This window comes from Oryctolagus cuniculus, chromosome 10 (assembly GCF_964237555.1).
Source record: "Oryctolagus cuniculus chromosome 10, mOryCun1.1, whole genome shotgun sequence".
Classification (NCBI taxonomy): domain Eukaryota; kingdom Metazoa; phylum Chordata; class Mammalia; order Lagomorpha; family Leporidae; genus Oryctolagus; species Oryctolagus cuniculus.
Genome location: NC_091441.1, coordinates 55,630,825 through 55,638,892, shown reverse-complemented (window position 1 = coordinate 55,638,892; position 8,068 = coordinate 55,630,825). Strand labels below are relative to the sequence as shown.

Here is an 8,068-nt window from a genome sequence, read left to right as displayed (position 1 = left end):
ATATTATTTTTGTGTTACATAGCCAATGATCTTTAAAAGAAATTTTAAAATGAGAAATAAGAATTATTTAGTGTTTATCCATACAAAAGACTTTGTATTTGCCATTTCCAGAGCTTCTCATTCCTGTATGTGGATCTGTTTCCATCTAGCATCATTCTCTTTGACCTGAAAGTGTTTTTATATTTCTTGTAGTCCTAATATTCAGGTCACATTAGGGATTGAGAGAAGATAGCCAGGACTCAAGATGGGGAGATTGGAAACTGCTGGTTATAAATTCTCTAAGATTTTGTTTGTCTGAAAATATCTTTATCTTAAAAACACATTGAAAGTATTTTCACTGAATATAAAATTCTGGTTTGTCAGATTTCAGCACTTTATGCCATTTCATTGTTTTCTGGCTCATACTGTTTCTTATGAGACATTTTCATTGCCTTGTATCATGCATCATTCCATACTTACTTTCTAACCTCTGGTCCCCTGACCACTTTTAAGATTTTCAATGTCTTTCGTTTTCAGCAAATTAATCATGATATGCTTAGGTGTGATTTTCTTTATTTTTGTCCTCACTGGGATTGGCAGAGATTCATGGACATGTATACTGACATTTTAAAATCAAATTTAGGAAGGTTATAGTCATTCTATATACAATTACTTTTTCTCTGCTGATCTTTTGTCTATAACTGAGGCACCCATTACCTTCATGTTAGATCACTTTGATATTGTCTACAGGTAATTAAAGTTTTGTTCATATTTTGAGATCTTTTTTCTTTGTTCTTTTTTTAGTGTTGATATTTTTAAATTGACTTTATTAATACGATTACCTTTTCATGCTTCTTAACTTTTACACTAATTGTAATATTCACAGTTTGATTCAATTCAAATCAACAAATATTTGAGCCTACAAGAGAGAAGAATTAAATGAGATTAGAGCTGCTAAATTCTTTCTAAGAAAAAAGTTAATATTGGGATTTAAAAACCTAATTTTTTGGCTGGCGCCGTAGCGACCATTTGGGGGGTGAACCAATGGAAGGAAGACCTTTCTCTCTCTCTTTCTCTCTCTCTCTAACTCTGTCTGTCAAAAAAAAAAAAAAAAAAAAAAAAAAAAACACAAAAAACCTAACTTTTCAATGTTCCTGTCAACTCAACCACGTGTGTATTTACTTAAGCTGCCAGACTCTCCATCAGCCTTTCTTGTCAGGTGGGATTTATCTCTTCCACTTTTCCTCAGTGTCGGCTTTGTCAACAAATAAATTTGGGTGGCCCAGAGAATTGTCATTTTGGTCCTTGATTGCGGTAGGATTGCTGGTAGTGTCTATTTCCTTTTTAGTATTGGGTGGGTCAGCAATGACTGACTCCGGTTCTGGGTTGAGGTTTCGCGTTTCCCTGCAGGAGATCCCATTGACTTTGACTGGTTTACTTGATCTGAATGTCCGCTGAATAAAGCAATCACTTTCAATAGCTTCCGTTTCTTTAATATTTTCACTTGCTCTCCCGGGGTGGCTTGGTCTTCCTCATTTCTTTGCTTCTTGCTCATTTCTTTCTTTGTCTTTCAGTGCTTCATCAGCTTTTGCAGCAGTTGTAGTTCTGGCCTTGGCCTGCTCGGCTGGTGGCGGATGTTCTCGTCCAGTTTTGATGTTTGCAGATTCCCACGTTTGACGCTGTCGACTTCCTTGCCCTCGCCTCCATCCCTCTCCTTTCTCGTTATCTCTGCCTTCACGTTGTTGTCCATCCCGAGACCAACTACAGGTTCTTCTGTGGCTGGGCCTTCACTGCTTCCACTCTGGGAGTGTGGACGACGTCCTGACCTGGAGCTCCTTGCTCTGCTTTCCAACCCAGACCTGTGAACTCTAGAGGATTCCCACGGCCCTTTGAACCACTTCCACTTCGTTGTCTTCTAGAGCTGTAGGAAGAGCTACCGCGTGACCAGTGCTCTGTGTCAGGACAGTGTGAATGGGGCTCACGATCTCTGGACCAGCATCTGGACCTTGATCTTGATTTCCTTCCACTTTTCTCTGGACTGTGTGTTCTGCTATCTGAGGAACTGCAGGATGATGGCCGTCTACAGTGTTTCTTTTTCCTCCTGCTTCTGCTTCCTCTTTTGGTATCTGATGCCTGGCATCCCCTTTCTATAAACTGGATCTGGATTTTTGGACTCACACCTCCCACCAACCCACCAGTGCTGCAGACCTGGAAACATTTCCTCAGACAAGGGCACCACTAGCGGAACTGCGCAAGTTTAAGTTCAGTGCCCTCCTGGTTCCACTGATTGTTCTGTGTTGATGATTTGTATCTTCAAGTTGCTAATGTTTTCTTCTGTAGTTTCCAATGTTTGTATGAATTTCCTTTTTTTGTTCAAGAATTTCTCTTCGATTACTCTTTATAACTTTTCATTTTTATACTGTGATTTTTCTCCACTGTTGATTCATTGTGTTGATATTTTTGTTTATTGATTTTCAAATATCTTTCTAATGGCTGCTTAATACACACTTCCCTGCCAATTCCAACATCTGTGTTATCTCTAAGTTTATTTCAATAGATTGTATCCTAGTTATGTCTAATACTCTTCTGCTTTTTCTTTTCTTTTCTTTTCTTTTCTTTTCTTTTCTTTTCTTTTCTGACAGGCAGAGTGGACAGTGAGAGAGAGAGAGAGAGAGAGAGAGAAAGGTCTTCCTTTGCCATTGGTTCACCCTCCAATGGCCGCCACGGCCAGTGCATTGCAGCTGGCGCACCGTGCTGATCCTAAGCCAGGAGCCAGGTACTTATCCTGGTCTCCCATGCGGGTGCAGGGCCCAAGCACTTGGGCCATCCTCCACTGCACTCCCTGGCCACAGCAGAGAGCTGGACTGGAAGAGGGGCAACCGGGACAGAAACTGGCGCCCCGACTGGGACTAGAACCTGGTGTGCCAGCACCGCAGGTGGAGGATTAGCCTAGTGAGCCACGGCTCCGGCCTACTTTTTCATATTCTAACAATTGATCATTTAGTTGACATTATGAGCTCTATTTTTATGATAGTCTGGATTTGGGGTGTGTGTGTGTGTGTTTTAAGTGCATTGAATGCTACTCTGGAAGGTAGTCATTTTCCCAGTGGATCAATTTGATCATATTAAGTTATAATAGTCTGGGGCCAGCGCCGTGGCACAGCAGGTTAACACCCTGGCCTGAAGCGCCGGCATCCCAAATGGGCGATGGTTCGAGACCCGGCTGCTCCACTTCCGATCCAGCTCTCTGCTATGGCCTAGGAAAGCAGTAGAGGATGGCCCAAGTCCTTGGGCTCCTGCACCCGTGTGGGAGACCGGAAGAAGCTCCTGGCTCCTGGCTTCAGATCGGCACAGCTCCGGCCGTTGTGGCCACTTGGGGAGTGAACCATCGGATGGAAGACCTCTCTCTCTCTCTCTCTCTCTCTATGTAACTCTGACTTTCAAATAAATAAATAAATTTTTAAAGAAAAAGAATAGTCTAAGATTTTGTTAGTATAGGTCTAGCAAGTTCATTTTTTCAAGTGTGCACCTTCTGGAGTCTGAGTTGAGTTTCAATGATCTCTCCACTCTGGTCAGAACTTCAATTCTTCCAGCACTGTCCAATCATCAGAATTTCTTTGGTTAGCTCATACTCCAACCCCTAAGCTGTTCTTTCCTATACTAAGCAGAATTTTGCCTTGTGAATATTTTTTTTAAATATTTATTTATTTTTTTGAAAGGCAGAGTTACAGAGAGAGGGGGAGAGGCAGACACAGAGACAAAGAGATCTTCCATCTGCTGGTCATTCCCCGAATGGACTGGGCCAAGCTCAAGCCAGGAACTCTCACATGGTGGCAGGGGCCCAAGCACTTGAGCCATCTTCCACTGCTTTCCCTCCTGCATCAGCAGGGAGTTGGATTGTAAGTGGAGCACTGTATATTTATCTCTTCAAACATTTAACTTTTCTATATGGTGAAAGCATTCCAAATTCTATCTTCTAGTTTTTCTTTTTTATAAATATGCGGTACATTAACAGTATATATAGTTATCCTAATTTGCAATTGAACCCTAGAATTTCTTTCCCCTACCTGACTATAACTATGTAACTTTTAACCTACCTGCTCCAGTTCCTTCCTTTCCCTTCCTTCCCCCAGCCTTTGGTAACTACCATTGTACTTTTTTTTTTTTTAAGATTTATTTACTTATTTGAAAGGCAGAGTTAGAAAGAGAGAGAGAGAGAGAGAGAGAGAGAGAGAGAGAGAGAGATCTTCATCTACTGATTCACTCCCCAAATGACCAAACCTACTAGAGCTGGGCTGGTTGGAAGCCATGAGCTTCTTTGGATCTCCTATGTGGATGCAGGAGCCCAAGCACTTGGGGTATCTTCCAGTGCTTTTCCAGGCAGGGAGCTAGATTGGAAGTGGAGCAGCCAGGACTCAAACTGGCACCCATATGGGATGCTGGCATCACTGGCAGTAGCTTTACCTGCTATGCCACAGTGTTGGTCCCCACCATTATACTTTTAAATTCTAAGGTATCATCTTTTTTTTTTTAAGACTCTACATATAGATGAGATCATGGGATATTTATCTTTCTGTGTTTAGCTTATTTCACATAGCATAATGACATCCAGTTCCATCCCTGCTATTGCAAATGGTAAGATTTTATCATTTTTTATGGCTGAGTAGTATTCCATTGTATACATGAAACACCTTTTCTTTATCTGTTCATCAGTGGATGGACATTTATGTTGCTCCCATATCTTATCTATTGTGAACAGTGAAGCAATAAACATGGTAATGCAAATGTCTCTCTGACAGACTAATTTCATTTCTCTTGGTTATATACACAGCATTGTGATTGCTGGATCATTTGGCAGTTCTATTTTTAAGGTTCTTTTTTTAAGGACATTCATCAATTTTAGATGTTAACTATTAGCTTCCTCTTATAGAATAATCATTTGTTTAAACGCTTTTTCCTCTCTTGTTAATCTCTATGCCTATTCTGATTATGTTCATGCTCAGATGTTCTATATTATGAATGTGCAAATCCCATTCACTGCTAAATCAAATCATGCCCTCTGATCACATTTCCTTTCACATTCAAATTCTGTTTTCTTCGAAGTTAATATCTGTTGGTTTATTTTATCAGTTTAATTTTCTTTAGATGTCTAAGTTTCCATTATTCTTCAACAGCTGTATTATGCTGTTGTGTCAGTGTCTCTCAATAACATTTTCTGCTGGAGTCTTTGCCTTTCTGCTTTAGTCTAAGAGGTTGCTCCGTTGGCTTGTGGCTTTAGGTTGATGTCGTGAAACTACCCATCACTCATCCTGCAAACTTCCTTCCTTCTCTTTTCTGCTGACTCCCTTGCTTGCTGGATCCATATTCCATTTTCTTTCAACTTTTTTGTTTTTGTGGAACAAATATTTCTTCCTGAGAAGAATGCATAAGAAACACATTTTTTGTCTTTTTATATGTGCAGAATATATCATTATTTTACTCTGACACAAAATGAATGTGTTTAAATTCCTGCTAGAAAATAACTTAGACTCTGAATTTTTGAGGATATTATTGAATTATCCTGTAGTGTTCAGTGATGCTATCAGCATTTTTGAAACTATTGTCACACATGATCCCTTACATATGACCTTCATTTCCTCCCTGGAATCTTCTAGAATCTTTTGTTCATTTATTTGTAAACTTTGATGATGTGTCTTTAAATTTTAAAAAACATTTATTTATTTGAACGGTAGTGTCACACACACACACACACACACACACACAAACACGGCGTGGGAGGGGAGAGAGACAGCAAGTGACAGAGAGAGAGAGAGGATTTCTATTCACTGGTTCACTCCCCAAATGCCACTCATTAGCTGGGGCTAGGCCAGGCCAAAGCTAGAGTCAAGAATTCCATATGGGTCTCTGCATGGGTGGCAGAAACCCAAGTCCTTGACCCATCATCTGTGGCCTCCCATGTACATCAGCAGGAAGGTGGATCAGAAGTGCAGAGTAGCTTGGATTTGACCCAGGCACTCTGATATGGGATGCAGGCATCATCAGTAGCAGTTTAACCAGCTACACCACAATGCTCACTAACGATACGTTTTGATGGGGGTCCTTCTCCATTCTTCATGCTTGGTACTGGACTTTTCAACCCAGAGAATCATGTCCTTCAAATATTTTGGATACTTCCTCCCTTCCATTTTTGTTTATTTCTGGAATTCCAGTATCTGGAAGTAGAACTTCCTAGGTAGAGCACCTTTTGTTTGCCTCTGCAGAGAACCACACATTCACTTTGCTGCATGGCAATGTGGGCTGGAGGGATGGTGAGGTGGGGATATTTGCCTCCACGAAGTGGACACATGGGGACCTGACTGGTTTTCACACAAGCTTTCATCCAGTGCCTCTGTTTTCAGTATCACTCCCTTAACACCTACAGTTGGTATTAATTGCTGCCTCTAATATTTGAGCTTTTCTGGTGTTTGAAAAATAAATACATGCCTTCTCATCCATAACCCTACCTTACAAGTACTCAGGGGTGACCCTCCTCTTGGTGCTGAGTCACTCACCATTTCCCCATCAGCTCTCTTCCTTCCTATATTTTTGTCTGGGGTTTCAGATCTTTAAATTTCACTAAATTTCTGATTTTATGTTAATCTCATGTGTTTTTTTTTTTTAAGATTTATTTTATTTATTTGAAAGACAGAGTTACAGGGAGAGGTAGAGACAGAAAGAGAGGTCTTCCATCTGCTGGTTCACTCCCCAGATGGCTGCAATGGCCAGAGCTGTGCCAATCTGAAGCCAGGAACCAGGAGCTTCTCTGGATTTCCCACGTGGGTGAAGGGGCCCAAGCAAGCACTTGGGCCATCTTCTACTGCTTGCTCAGGCCATAGCAGAGAGCTGAATCGGAAGAAGAGCAGTCAGGACTCGAACCGGCGCCCATATAGGATGCCAGCACTTCAGGCCAGGGCTTTAATCTGCTGCACCACAGCGCCAGCCCTAATCTCATGTTTTTATTGTTTTGGGATTTTAATTCTATTTTGAAAAGAGAAGGAAATGAAAATGTCTTTATTCTGCCCACCCACCCTTATCCCCGGCATCACAATTTTAAAATCCATGGCTTTCTCCTTCCTCCTTCCTGAATCTCAAATACCAGAGACCAAATTATTCATGTTCCTCAGTTTTTCATTGTTTATGCAAGGCAGTGCTTCAGTTAATGTACTCTGTCTTCAATATTGATGGTAGAGACAAAACAAACAAACACACCAAAGCAGCCACGGCGGCTCCAAAAACAGATCAACAAGCAAGTAAACATCTAATTCCAGAAATAAGCACTATGGAGAAATGAGTGTGGGTCTGTGGCAGAGTGGGAGGGGGAACAGGTGGGGGGAAGGGGCGTGTTATTAGACAAGGCCTCTCTGAAGAAATGCCATTGACCGCAGACTTGAAAAGGCGCTGGCCCTTTGAAGAGGAAGGGGTGTTTGAGCCAGTGGCCTGGAGTGCCATAGACAGGGAGGAGTGTGGCTCCGGGTGAGATTGCAGAGGTGGGCAGGGGCCCCATCATTCAGGGTCTTTTGAGCCAACTAAGAACCTGAGATTTTATCTGAAGGGTGGTGGCAGCCATTGGCAGTGGCGGTGGCGGTGGGGGTGGGTGGTTAGCAGGAGAGTGACAAGGTTTCTGTAGTCCCGGTTTTACAAATGCCACTGGACACGCTGCATGCAGCACAGAAGGGATGCGAGTGGAGCTCGGGGAACAGTCAGCAGCTCTTGTTGCAGTTTGGGCGGGAGGTGATGGCTCTGCTGGGGGTGGCAGTGGCCATGGGGAGAAGTGGGTGGGGGTGTACTCAATGGGGTTTGGGTGGATGGGGTTTTGAGAAGTGAGGGGAGGAAGGGGGGATTTACAGGCATGCGTGTGAGCCTGGGATCGGCTCCCCAGCCTGTGCAGACACCTGAGCCTTGCTTTGTTTGCTCTGTACCCTGCAGCGGCCATCCCGGGAGGCGCCCAGTGTGTCTGTGCTGAGGGAGTGGCAGCTCCATGCAGGCCGCAGGTGGGAAATGGGGTTTCTGTGGAGAGGTCTAGAATTGTTTCAGAACATCGATTCCAGGT

At 42.7% G+C, this 8,068-nt stretch overlaps 1 pseudogene; it reads right to left on the bottom strand.

Moving 5' to 3' along the window:
- Positions 1–1,205: 1,205 nt before the first annotated feature.
- LOC103349369 (serine/Arginine-related protein 53 pseudogene) lies at positions 1,206–6,094 on the bottom strand (annotated as a pseudogene).
- Between the last annotated feature and the right edge of the window lie 1,974 nt (positions 6,095–8,068).